The 14,619-nt window shown below is 41.5% G+C and overlaps 1 protein-coding gene and 1 pseudogene across 3 annotated transcripts in view; one reads left to right on the top strand and one right to left on the bottom strand.

Annotated features, from left to right (window-relative positions):
- Positions 1-14,619, top strand: part of TMOD3 (tropomodulin 3) — a 95,345-nt gene that overhangs the window by 34,635 nt on the left and 46,091 nt on the right. The window lies entirely within an intron of this gene.
- On the bottom strand, positions 13,782-14,424 carry LOC308518607 (E3 ubiquitin-protein ligase SIAH1-like; annotated as a pseudogene). Its single transcript has one exon. The product of its transcript is annotated as an E3 ubiquitin-protein ligase SIAH1-like (transcript).

Raw genomic sequence — 14,619 nt, 5'->3', positions numbered from 1 at the left:
AACGAATATTTTCCATAACATTTTTACTGTCAGAATCTTCGCTTATCATTAATTTTTAAAAATATGCTGGGTATTCTGGAAAATTTATATCATTTGGACAAACTTTACCTTTGCTGCAACAATAAATTTTCCATCAGATGGTTTTTCATCAGAGAAATTTAGTGATAGGCAAAATTGACATGTAAAGGTTATTCTACCACAACTATGTCGGTAATTACATCCTCATTTACTTCATTTTTGCTGTGAAGGCAGTTCCTACCAGTATTGGTAGTACTTGTCGATAACAGTTTTTCAGACATACTCTGTTGACAACACCGCTTTTTTTCCAGCTGCAGAGGTATGTTGTGCCAGTAGTTGGTCTTCAGATCAGGTGACGCTGCTGCTTTCTTTAGGCCGAAGAGGTACATTGTGCCAGTAGTTGGTCTTCAGACATGTTCTGTTGACAACTCTGGCTTCTTTCGGCTACTGAGATACAATTGGGGCCAGCCAGACAGAGTGGGACCACGGGAGATTGGCCTGCCTGGAAGGGACCACAGGAGGGCTTCAGGGTGTGTCTGGCCCCATCTCTCCTCGGCAGCCCCAGCTCATGCCCCCAGCCTCGCAATCCCACCTGGCACCTGCCTTGGCCTCGTGCCGCCCGCTCACCTGCTCCATCACCCTGCCGTGGTCCCGCTGTCGTCGTCGGGGCCCATTGGGCCGGCAGTGCCTCCACTGCTGCCTGCTGCCAGCGCTGTGTCGCTGACACCTGCCATGTTCCGCGCTGCCCCCCAGTGGTCAGCACACATCATAGCGAGCGATTGAACTCCCGGTCTCCTGGTCAAACTCTCGAGGGGACAATTTGCATAGTAGGCTTTTATACCGTAAATATAGATTGTTTCTCGCTGCCACGTGATTATTTACAAGTACCTCATCTGTTGGTTATTGCTTCAGTTATTCATTCTGCATATGATAGTACCACTTTAGGAATGAGGTTCTCTACAGTTGTGACACTAGGTTCAGGTGGTGGGGCAGTGCCATTTTCTTTTCAGAGAGGAAGGAAGAGAGAAAAACAGAAACATCAAAGATCATAGAGAATCATTGATTGGCTGCCTCCTGAACCACTATCTGCTACTGAGGATTGAACCTCCAACCCAGGCATGTGCCCTGACTAGGAATCGAACCGTAACCTTCTGGTTCATAGGTTGATGCTCAAACACTGAGCCACACCAGCCAGACTGGTGCCGTTTTCTTGAAGAATGGCTCCCCTCTGCCAATTGACTGAGGGAACTCATTCTCTCTTTAGGTATTCTCCTCCTGGTGAGAATTACATCCTAACTCCAGGGCATACCAAATTTCTTTGATTGGTTCTCTATCCCCCACCTTCCAAGTGAAACATCCAGACACATTATGCAAATTGTAGACAGGTGCTGGGGTCCAACCCCAGCAGGTCCAGGGGTTCCCAAAGGTGTAGATGGAGTCGGCGAAGAAGGAATGACACGGAGACAGCGTTCAGTTGATCAGCAGCCTAGCCAGGATCTCTAGCCAAGTTCTGGTCAGGATCTCCAGCGAAGTTCTGGTTAGGATCTCCAGCCAGGTTCTGTGTCCATGTTCTCTTGCTAGGTTCTCCAGCCAGGTTCAGTCACCAGGTTCTAGTCAGGTTCTCTTGCCATGTTCTATCCAGATTCTGTAGCCAGGTTCTGTCTCTAGGATCTTCAGCCAGGTTCTCTCGCTAGGTTCTGTCTCTAGGTTCTGTGGCCAGTTTCTGTCCAGGATCTTTTGCCATGTTCTCTCCCGCGAAGTTCTTCTGTCTCTAGGTTCTGTCTCCTGTTGTCTTGTTACATCTGTATTTATACCAGTTGATTCAATCCTATCAATCTCTATTCCAAAGGTTAGAGCATTTCTTATCTCCATTCCAGGGAGTAAAGATTGTGTAGCTTAAGCATGATTGTTCGTAGTTAAAGTGATTAATTACCTGCCTGGCACTTAGTTAAGGGGTTTTATCCCCTCCCTAACTTCAGGGAAAAATCCCTACCTGGGGAAACAACCTTTCTCAGAGAGGTGACCTTGGTTAAAACACATAGTGCCAAGAAGGTGAGCAAACATATTAAGAACAGTATGCCATATATGCCAGGTCCCTTGAAACAGCAAGGATGGACCGGCTCCCGGCAGACAGGTACCTCTTCAAACATAACTGCTTTTCTGTTTTAGTCTGAAAACAAAGCTTGGTGTGTCCCTAGATCCCTGAAATTGTTTAGCGTGAAACCAGTGGTATCCCTAAAAGTCACAAGTGTGTTGCTTCTCTGAGATTGTGTATGAAATGCCTTCACTATATAGGAGTGAGGCATGGTCCATTGAGGACCAGTCAGACTAGCTAGGGTACCAGACACCTGAATCAAGTATTCAGGCAAAATGGTATGGTGCACCCTGAGCATTGTTAACCTTCAGAGTAGAAAAGAGAATAATTAATGGGTTGGAGGAGCTAGGAAAGGCTTTGGAGAGAATGGATTTGAGCTAGTCTTTGAAGGGTGTGTAGAGTTTGGATAGGATGGAGAGGTGAAATTTGGGGGTAGAGTAGGGTGGATTGTTGAAGAGAAGAAGTGCACACCATTGTGGGAAGAAAATGAGGCCAAGGCGTGAAGCTGAAATTAGGATATTTGTTAGACCCTGAGGAAAGCCAGGCTGAATAGAGCAGAGGGTTCCTAGTAATTGTTATTGAAAGTAGGAAGGTGGAGTTTTATCAGGATCACCTGAGACACAGTCAAAATACAAAAACACCTAACAAATAAGAAAATTTCTAAACAAAGGAATAAAATGTAAAAACACTGCTTCAGGAAGCAGTCAGGTGACCATGATCAAGGTCTTTAGAGCAGGAAAACAGGAGCTTAGAGTCGGGCAAGGAGTTTGTTTGTCCCTGGGATAGAGAGCCTTGATAAAGCATTGTTTTTGTTTCCTCTCTTTATGAAGCTCCAGAAATTTTACTAGTTACTGGAACTGGTCCGGAGAAGGGGTGGGATCCAGAGACAGGAGGCTTTGAAGGCCTGCTCAGAACATCAGAAAAATTAGTTATTTCTCTTGAGGTTTACTTAGGGAAAAGGAAGAAACACCCTAAAGCTGGCCCCAACCCCAGTTTCAGAGTTTCTTTTAGAGGTTGGGGGGAGTTTGATTATCTTTTTTTTATTTCTCTCTTTCCACAACCAATAAAAAAATATAATAATAAACTTAGGTACAAGGATCCAATATTTTTTTAAATCATCACAATCCAAAGAGGGACAGAGTTTCAATTATATAGAGACTTTGGTCCCAAGCTGTGGAACTTGGGAGAATATGTAATTATATATCACTTTCAATGATTTTTGCTATTTGTTTCATAGATTGTTGGTCTTTTTTCTTAATGTTCTGAAATTCTTTTTTTTTTAACCAAATAGTTCTTTATTAGCTCAAATCTACTTTAGTGTACCAGTTCATTCCCAAATTACTCTACCTATAAACAACTAAAACTCAATGATCAATTAATCTCCGTTAGCCTAATGAACATACAAAATGTACCTCTAACATTGCACTGTAACTTCCCCCACCAAACAAAACAGGAAGAGTCGTTATCTTTAGCTGAGTTAGTCTGTCATGCAGCATTTTCATTATATTCTTTTAATTTATCTTTATTGTTGAAAGTATTACAGATGTACCCCCCCCCCATTGACTCCCTGCACCCCAGCCTTCAGCACACTATTGTCTGTGTCCATGGGTTATGCATATAAGTTGTTAGGTTAATCTCTCCTCACCCACCTACCCACCCGCCTTTCCTCTAAGATTCATCAGTCTGCTCCATGCTTCTATGTCTCTGGATCTATTTTGTTCATCATTTTATTTTATTGAGATTATGTGATACTTATCTTTCTCTGACTGGCTTATTTCGCTTAGTATAATACTCTCCAGAAATAGTTTGAGGAGGATAGGTGTTAGTTGTTCTTTGAAGGTTTGGTAAAACTCCCCCATCTGGACCAGGGAGTTTTTTTTTTATTACTGCTTCAGATTCATCAGCTGTTATTGGCCTATTCAGCTTTCCGGATTCTTCCTGGTTCAGTTTTGGAAGATGGTATTTTTCTAGGAATTTTTCCATTTCGTCCACATTGTCCAGCTTGTTGGCATATAGTTTAGTTTGTAGTATCTTACAATTCTTGAGGTAGGTCTGTAGTGCTATAAACTTCCCTCTCAGGACTACTTTCACTGTGTTCCAGAGACTTAGGGTTGTTGTGTGTTCATTTTCATTTGTTTCCAGGAAGTTTTTTATTTCTTCCTTGATCTCATTGATAACTCATTCATTGTTTAATAACATGCTACTGAGCCTCCATGTATTTTAATGTTTGGGGATGTTTTTACTTTAGTTGATTTCTAATTTCATTCCACTGTGATCTGAGAAGATGCTTGATATGAGTTCAGTCTTCTTGAACTTGTAAAGACTTGTTTAGTTGCCCTAACATGTGGTCTATCTTTGAGAATGATCCATGAGCACTTGAGAAGAATGTATATTCTGCAACTTTGGGATGAAATGCTCTGTAAATGTCAATGAAATCCTTCTGATCTAGTGTGTCATTTAGAGTCACTGTTTCCTTATTGAATTTTGGTCTGGAAGATCTATCCAGTGAAGTCAGTGGGATGTTAAAGTCCCCTACTATGACTGTATTGCTATCGATCTCTCTTAAAATCATCCAGAATTTTTTAAATATATTTAGGTGCTCCTATATTGGCTGCATATATGTTTACTAGGGTTATATCCTCTTCTTGGACTGATCCTTGTAGTATTACGTAATGACCTTTGTTGTCTCTTGTGATCACCTTCATTTTGAAGTCTGTTTTGTCAGATATGAGTATTGCTATCCAGCTTTTTTTCCTTTTTCATTGCTTGGAAAATTTTTCCCCATCCCTTCACTCTCATCCTGTGTGAGTTTTTTGTTTTGAGATAGGTCTCTTGTAGACAGCATATATTTGGGTCATGCTTTCTTATCCATTTAGCTACACTCAGTATTTTATTTTTAATATATGTTTATTGATTTTAGAGAAGAAGGGAGAGGGAGAAATAGAACGTCAATGAGAGAGAATCATTGATTGGCTGCCTCTTGCATGCCCCCCACTGGGGATCAAGCCCACAGCCCGGGCATGTGCCCTGACCAGGAATTGAACCATGATCTCCTGGTTCATAGGTCAATGCTCATCCAGGCTACCCTGTCTTTTTGTTGTTGTTGTTGTTCATCAGTTTATAATGGTCTTTATTATCCATAAATGAGTGAGATCATGTGGTATTTTTCCCGGTTTCCCAGGGGCCATCTCAGCATCATAGGGGTCGTCTCAGTCTCACAGGGGCCGTCCCAGCCTCACAGGGGCCGTCTCAACCTCACAGGGGCCGTGTCAACCTCACAGGAGCAGTCTCAACCTCTCAGGGGCCGTCTGAACCTCACAGGGGCCGTCTCAACCTCTCAGGGGCTGTCGCAGCCTCACAGGGGCCAGCGCAGCCTCACAGGGGCCAGCGCAGCCTCACAGGGGCCAGCACAGCCTTGCAGGGGCGCCACATCCCACGTTGGGGATGAAGGTGCGAGTCATAAGCTCCTCTTGCTGTCTCTCCTGCTGCTCCCTTGCGTATCGCCGATGCTGGAAGTTTCTGAGAGCAGTCTGCAGGTGCTGGACATCATACTCTAACTGGTCAACACGAAGTTTGGCATTCTGTCTTTTGTTGGGCGGCTCCTTGCTGGACAAAATCTCCAGGCGTTCTTGCTGGCTGAATATCTGGTATGCTTTCTTGGATTTCGTTTTCTACTAAGTGCACAGACTGCTTGTCTGCCATCTCCCGGCGTCCCATGTGAGACTGGATCTGGTGGACCTGCTTGTGCATTTGCTGGTACAGCGGTTCCATGTCGCCAGCCCAGCTGGGTCCGGCTCCGGCTTCCTCCGAACCTGATTCTGCTTCTTGAGTGTGTCCCTTATGTATGCGAGGAGTTGAAATCTACAGTTTGTTGGGTTCCAGGCTACCCTGTCTTTTGATTGGACCATTTAATTGATTTACATTTAAGGTTATTATTGATAGGTACTTACTTATTGCCATTTTAATACTTTATGTCTATGTTTCTCTCTATATATATTTCTTAGTAAGTCCTTTAACATTTCTTATAATGCTGGTTTGGTGGTGATAAACTCCTTTACCCTTTTTTTTTTTTGTCTGGGAAGCTCTTTATTTCATCACCTATTTTGAATGATAGCCTTATTAGATAGAGTAGTCTTGGATTCAGTCCCTTGCTTTTCATTACCTTGAATACTTCATGCCATTCCCTTCTCACCTGTAGAATTTCTGACGAGAAATCAGCTGACAGCCTTAAGGGAGCTCCTTTATAGGTAACAAATTGTTTTTCTCTTGCTGCCTTTAAGATTCTCTGTCTTTAATTTTTGGCATTTAATTATGATGTGTCTGGGCATAGGCCTGTTTGGGTTCTTCTTGCTTGGGACTCTCTTTCCCTCCTGTACTTGTATGACTTTTCTTCACTAGGCTAGGGAAGTTTTTTGCCATTATTTCTTCAAACAGGTTCTCTATCCCTTGCTCAGTTTCTTCACCTTCTGGTACTCGTATGATGGGGATATTGATACATTTCATGTTGTCCCACAGCTCCCTTAAACTGTCCTCCTGTTTTTTAATTATTTTTTCTTTTTGGTTCTCTGATTGACTTTTTTATACCCTGTCTTCTAATTCACTGATCTGATCCTTGGCTTCCTGTAATCTGCTGTTTAACCCTTCCAGTGTATTCTTTATTATTGCTATGTCATTCTTCATTTCTGGCTGCTCATTTTTCAGTTTCTGTATCTTTTCTCATGCTGCTGAGCATCCTTGTAATCATTAATTTGAAATCTATATCTGATAAGTTGCTTATCTCCATTTCATTTATTTCTTCTGGAGAATTCTCTCATTCTTTCAATTGGGATTTATTTATTTATTTTTGTCTTCCCATTTTGGCTGCCTGTTTGTGTTTGTTTCTATGTATTAGATAGATCTGCTACGACTCCCATTTTTTTTGGAGAGTCTCTAGTGCAGGACAGTGTCACACAGTTTGTGACTGGCCCTCAGTACCCTGTTTGGAGCTATTAGCAATCCACAGCTTGTGGCTCCCTCTGGTGGGGTTGGGTGCATTTGGTCAGGACCAAGATACGCACAAAGGTCTGCTTTTCCTAGCCCAGGGTCCAGAAGCCGATCAGGCAAAGCACCCAGAGATCTGCCTCTGCCTGCAGGCTGATTGTTATTCTCAGTCTCTTAATGAGTCTCAGGCTATGTACCACAGCAAGGTGTAAACTCCACAGGGTGGGGCAAGAGGTTTTCCAACAAGATGGGGCAATTGCCCCACCCTCAGGCAAAAGCTGCCTAGATAGTTAAGGTCTGCCTGAGTAAGGTGTCCTCTGCAGTATGGGGAAAGTACTCAGCACAGGAATCCAGGTGACTGGTCTCTAAGCTCTATCCCCAGAGCCTCCTTCCCTGGATTCTCCTCACAGAGCTCTACTACCCTCTGCCAGAGCCCAAGGTGAGTGGTTCCACACGAAATTTTGTGCATTGATCCTTTAAGAGGGTGCCTGCATTTCCAGCTGTCTCCCTGGCAGACAGCAACCCCACTGCTTTTCACAGTCAATGTTATGTGGGCACCTTTCTCATTTCTGGTGCTCTGGGATGGGAATTCCAACTTGGGGTTTAGACCCCTGAGTTCTCAGTGGTAACCCCCCACAGCTGAGATATCCCTCTGGAATTTTAGAGAACTTTTATTAAAGCTGGGGAAAGTAAAACAAGGAAGGGCCTAGGGCAGTGGTCGGCAAACTTATTAGTCAACAGAGCCAAATATCAACAGTAATTCTTCAAAATAGACTCACCCAGGCTGAAAACCGACTTCTGCGCATGGGCCACAAAGTTTCAATCGCACTGTACGCACTCCCGCACGTGGTATTTTGTGGAAGAGCCACACTCAAGGGGCCAAAGAGCCGCATGTGGTTCACGAGCCGCAGTTTGCCAACCACGGGCCTAGGGTAACAGGAGAGAGATTAGGTGGGGAAATGAGCCTAGGCTGAACTGCTTTGGCTCAGTAAGAATTAAAAGGGGGCCTTGGGGACAGGTTCAGGGAGTTTGCCCCGTACAAACTGCCACTGCCCATAGCTGCCCCAGTTGCAAGCCTTGTGAAATCCCTAGAGTTTAGGAGATGCAAGCCTGTGGGGGAAGAAAAGGAGGAAGGGAAAGTTGTGGGTGTGCTCCCAGGAGGGAGAATGTGCTGGAACCTTTGTTTTGACGGTTTTAAAGGCTAGAGGATAGGGTCCTGCATGCCCGTGGATGTAAAAAGGAGGTGGAGAAATAGAAGAGACATCCCAGTGATGGATTCTTTTTAGTGAACCACTCAGGCTGGATTCTAATAATGGAGGGTGGCAGGAGAGGGTCCAAGGGATAATTAAATTTACTTCAACTATATGCCCAACTTTTCTGGTCACCATTTTTGTAATTGAGAGAGAAAGTGTTTCAAAAGGAAATAGAAAAAATTAAATTTAACATCAAATCTACAATTGATTATTACAGTCTCTGTGCCTTGTTTGTGCCATATCTTTGATCTTGTGATCTCTTAAATTCCAGTTTGAGAAACATTTATAAAGTAGGGGACCTAGAACAAGAATCTGTTTTATGCAGTTCTGGCCGGGTAGCTCAGTTGGTTAGAGCGTCATCCCCCATAGGCCAAGTTTGCGGATTGGATTCCCACTCAGGGCACATACAAGAATCAACTAATAAGTGCATAAATAGGTGGAGCAACAAATCTCTCTTTCTCTCTCTCTCTCTCTTTCTCTCTGTCTCTCTGTCGATCAAAAGCAATCAATAAAAACATTATTTTTTTAAACATATTTTATTGATTTTTTACAGAGAGGAAGGGAGAGGGATAAAGAGTTAGAAACATCGCTGCAAGAGAAACATCGATCAGCTGTCTCCTGCACACCTCCCTACTGCAGTGATGGCGAACCTATGACACGCATGTTAGAGGTGACACGCGAACTCCTTTTTTTGGTTGATTTTTCTTTGTTAAATGGCATTTAAATATATAAAATAAATATCAAAATATAAATCTTTGTTTTACTATGGTTGCAAATATCAAAAAATTTCTATATGTGACACAGCACCAGAGTTAAGTTAGGGTTTTTCAAAATGCTGACATGCCGAGCTCAAAAGGTTCGCCATCACTGCCCTACTGGGTATGTGCCCACAACCAAGGTACATGCCCTTGACTGGAATCGAACCTGGGGCCCTTGAGTCCACAGGCCGACGCTCTATCCATTGAGCCAAACCAGTTAGGGCAACAAATTACTTTTTAAAAAGAATCTGTTCTATGCAATTTTCTCCAGTTCTTTTCTTCTCATTCCCGTGGTTCCTTTCCTCTCCCTCCAGTCCAGTGCCTCCCCTCCCCCCAAACAGTACATTAAATGAAAGAGGCACTTAATGAAGGTATGTGTATATTGATTTGAAGGTAGGGAAATTGGTAAGGTTGAAAAAGGATAGTTTTTCAGAATTAAGGAAAAAAATCTTGTCTGAAGCCCAAGAAATTCACAAGGGATGAAACTGAGGAAAGATGTTAGCATTTTACCTTTTGTTCACTGCATAACTTTAACTTGCTCTTAGCATGGTTTCTTTTAGACCTAGTCTAGTTTATTTTAGGATTTTGTATGTAGTCCAATGCTTACTAACTTGGTGGATTAAGAAAATTCTTGCAAGAGGAAGAATGAGTCATAGCAATACTCCCTTTGGGAGAGAAAGAAAGAAAACCCTCAGATTAGTCTCTCCATTATGTACTTGGAATGGATTCATCATTTTGATTGATGGCTGAGCACTGATGAGCTTTTCTTGCAAGCCACCTCATGTCATATTTGGTTTTGTCCACCGTATTACTGGTATAAGGCTCTTTTAGGTTAACCAGTAGAGATAAAGAGTTCTGTAACCTTGTTACCCTGAGATACTCATTCATGTGATGTTATTTCTATTTTAGTATTTTTTTTGTTTGTAACAACTTTTAGAAAAGCTTCAGCATTTTTCAATCCACCCAATCTGTTAAACAAATAACTCACCCACCAAAAAATAAAAGAATAATAAAAAAGAAGGAGGAGGAGGAGACTATAAAACATTTGGTACTGAAAACTGGGTAAGTTAAGGGTGTGGCTCTTGTGGCATTTGTCTTTGGTATGCACAGACTGGGTTCCCCTCAGACCTTGCCTTGTAACTCCACCAAGAAGAATAAAGAGAGGAGTGGGCTAGGACTAGGAGCTGCTTTGAGCTAGAAAAGGAAATGGGGTACTCACATGAGGGCCACAAAGTCTCTTAGTAGAGTCTTGTTGAAAGAGTATTTTTGAAGAGGTCTGAGCCATGTGTTAACTGTTTTCTTGTAATAGTCACAGAAATGATCTGGCTGCTTTCTACTTAAAGGTTGCTCTCAGTAATGTGCTTCCAATGAAATCTCTTCTTTGTTCTGTCCCTAACAAGTTTTTCTGGGCTGCCCTCAGACTTCATACTTTATTTTCTTACCTTTGGGGATATATGGATCTCATTTTTAAAAAGTTCAAGCCTGGCTGATGTGGCTCAATGGTTCATAATCGAGCTATGAACCAGGAAGGAGGTCACAGTTCAATTCCCAGATCAGCCCACGTTATAGGCTCCATCCCCAGTGAGGGGTGTGCAGAAGGCAGCTGATCAATGATTCTCTCTCATCATTGATGTTTCTATCTCTCTCTCCCTCTCCCTTCCTCTCTGAAATCAATAAAAATATATTTTTTAAAAATTTAAGATGATGTCAGTAGTAATGGCAAGAAAGACAGGACTGCTTAGCTAATCTCATACTTGGGTTGATTAGTTTCCATGAAACTTTTACACAGACTAATCAACCACATTTTCTCAAATTTCTATGTGCAGAGCAACTACCTCACTCAGATGTACCCATATTTGGGTCAACCATAACATCTCAAGAACTCTACAAAAATCATTATTAATGTACTGCCCTTGAGGCTTCATTGTATAGAAGAGTCAGTGTACAAAACAGAAGGATAGATTTAGCATCCCAATTTATTTCCTTTTTTAAAAAATATCTTTATAAAAGTAAAGATAAAGGTTACTTTTATTACTATAAAAGTAAGATACATTATTATATACAACTAAAGTAAAATGTTTTTCATTTTTTAGAAGTTAAATACTGTGTAATAGTGCTTAGGATGTGGTGACACAAAGTACATATTTTGTTATAATTAGTGTTATCTAGAATCATAACCTTATAAAAAGGAAATGACCTTAGGGAACTTAAAAACTCCCTTGCACTTGAGGAATCTGCTACATACTATCACAGATATTCATACTCCTCCTCTGCTTTTAACAGTGCCAGGAATAAACAGATGACTTTCTTTACTCCAGCCTTCTCCTTCAAAGAATGTTCCTTAAGCCAGCAGAGATGAAACTCAAGCCTAACATTAAAGAAGAGAGCCTTTAGATGCTTTAAATGTTAAAATCTTTAGACAGAGATCACTTATTTTAAAATTGTTTTCAGATTAATTCTGAAGCCAGGTCCAAACAAAAAAGAAAAAGGAATGTTGATTTAAAATTTTTAACCAAAGCAAATTGAAACACATACTTACGAAGTTAATTGGATGTTAAACCATAGCTAGTTCAAAAGATTACATGGATATTTACCTAGAGGGAATATGTTTATCTCAACTACTGTTATCTAATATATATCAACATTGAGATACTTTTATTTAAAAATAAACTTATATAATCACTAAAAGTTTTCTTTGCCATGAAAAGATAATGAGACTACCAGCTAATAGTCAATATCTGAAACAAAGTGACAAAGCTGAAATAATACTTTGATAAGGGAGAGCTATGCTGGTTAGACACAGTCTCTCAGCAAAGGTGACCAATTTATTATACAAGGCTTTTGGGAAGCCTGGAATGCACGGACTGGCAAACTTTTCAAGGCCATAGTGACACCAATTGTAGAAGCATGATTATTTGGGGAGTCTATTGATTGGTTGGCTGGCACTTAGAGTAGTGCTTACTGGAGGGAGTCTGCTCCTAATTGGCTGATTTGGAAGTGAGCAGCTGAAGGTGATTGATTGGCTTGCAAAGGCAAATTGTTTATTTATTTAGTTCTTTTTTTATGACTTCTTGTTAAAATGGCTACAAAAAAATAATTCTTTTCTATGTTGTGGGAACTTTAATTCTCAACATTAAATACATTTAATTAGTTGCACAATGCAAGCATATACAGCAGGTATCTTATCAATACCTCCTAATAGCTATTTCCATTCCCGTGGGTTAGTTTTGCCTGTTCTTGAACTTTATATACATGAAAGCATATAGTATGCATTCTTGTTTTGTCTAGCTTTTTATATAATACTAGAGACCCTGTGCATGAAATTCGTGCCAGAGTAGGCCTTTGCAGCCACAGTGACTGCCTGGATCCCTCCCTTGCAGCTGCAGGTTGGCTGCCTGGATCCCTTCTGCGGCGGAGGCAGCCTCCTCCTCCATCCCGTGGCTGCAGCCCCAATTTCTTCCTGAAGGACGTCCGGTTTAATTAGCATATTATGCTTTTATTATTATAGATTCCTTTCAACATAATGCATGTGAGATTCATTGACTTTTTGCTCATATCACTAGTTGCTCTTTATTACTCTGTAGTATTCCATTTTATGACTCTTCTACAATTCATTTGTGTATTTTCCTGGTAATGGACATATGGGTCATTTTCAGTTTGGGATATTATGAATAAAGTTTCAATGAACATTTTTTACATCTTATTTTATTAACATAAACAAGCATTTCTCTTGTGTATATAACTAGGAGTAAAATTGCTAGGAGAAAGTTCGTACAAGTTGTTTAGTTTTAGTACATATTGCCAAATAGTTTTCTAAAATGTTTGAATCAATTTGCACTCCACTAATAATTTATGAGAGTTTCAGTTGCTCCATATTCTTGTCAACACTTCAGCTAGGTCTTGAAGAATGTGTAGGGGTTTGATTGAGGACAGAGGTAGATGAAAAAGAATGCCTTCATTCTAAGAGAGGGAACAAAAAGAAGCAAATGCATAGAAACCTAAAATTTTTTGGCATGTTTAGAGTATAGGCTGCGTGACAGGGAGCAGTTGGAAATAATATTGGAAAACTAGCTAGGACCAGGTTGTGAACTTTGTATTTTATGCTGAGGAATTTGGATTTTATCTTGTAGGTCAGAGGTTCACAAACTTTCTGAAAAGGGCCAGATAGTGAATATTTAAGGTTTTGCAGACTATCTGGTCTCTGTTGCATTTATTTAACTTTGACATTGTAGCAAAAAGAACGACCATGAAAATACACAAATGAATGAATGTGACTGTGTTCCAATAAAACATTATTTTTAAAAACAGGTTGCAAGCAAAATTTGGCCCACTGATGCTATAGTTTGCCTACCCCTGTTGTAGATACTATGAGTCTACATAAGGTTTTTGAACCAGAGAACAACATGATCACATGTGTTCATTAAAGAGAGAACAGAGAAGAGTCTGAAGACTCTGAGCCTGCCCTGTTGAAGTAGTGATGAAACTGAGGTAACAACTCATATATTGAGAAAATATGTCTGAATCATGTCATTCCAGTTGTTTTTTTAATACAGTCAATGTCAAGACCTTGCTCCCTCTAAAATATATGAAAGTGGAAGAAAATAAGTGGAGATCCAAAAGATCTAGGATATCTAATTTTCAAAAATTATTTAAATAAAAGCTAAAATTTTAAATGTCTCAGTGAAGTGAGATTGCTGAGACTCCACCTGAAAATGCAAAGCACTGCTGGTGCCCGTCATACTTACCCTGTTTCTCCAAGACCAGCATGAAGTGGAAGCCGAAGTAGGACTGCATCGTCACCCAGCCACAGCCCTGGGGAGACTGATGTCTGTGGCGAGGAAAACGATATCCTCTCCCTGCAGGGTGGTGATGGACGTGTGCTGATGCATCAGATGGGGCATCACGGCTTCCAGAGAGCCTTGCCACTTACAGGAAGCACTGGGGCAAGGGCAGGAGTAAGGCCGAAACTCACAGAGCTCTTCGTGGTCTGCTTTTTCTGTGTGTGGCAGAGTTATTTCACACCCGGACAAGGCATATTTACAAGGGGAAAGTACTGAATTGGCCACTTTCTCCATCGCTAAGTTGCAAATGGATCCCAAGGGGCCCCGGCAGGTTGGGCATGTGAGCTTTGGGTGGCAGTTGCTACAGACAAGGTGGCTGCTCTGACACTGAAGAATGGGTGGCAACACATAGTCAAAGCAGACAGGACACTCAGAAAGACTGGCCAAGTCATTGTTGGGTGCGGTGGTTGCCCGTCAGGGCGGGCACCCTCTGCACTTGGAGGTCCCAGTAGGTAATGTGTCACAGTCTGGCGGCTCATTTCTCTCACTGCAGTGGCCGCCATGGAGCCATGGCCCCGTGCCAGTTATGTGTTACTTTTCTATGAATTGTAGCTTGGGGATTTTAAAAAGTTCCTGTAGACAGATGATAGAGTTATGTACTTTTCTGGCACACTGGATTCACCTCTTCATCATTCAGAATGTGTTCTCCTTCCAGTAAGACAGATATCAAAGCA

This window comes from Myotis nattereri (assembly GCF_964212035.1).
Source record: "Myotis nattereri genome assembly, chromosome: 1".
Taxonomy (NCBI): domain Eukaryota; kingdom Metazoa; phylum Chordata; class Mammalia; order Chiroptera; family Vespertilionidae; genus Myotis; species Myotis nattereri.
Note: the sequence above shows the minus strand (reverse complement) of the source record. Positions and strands in the feature narration are given on the sequence as shown.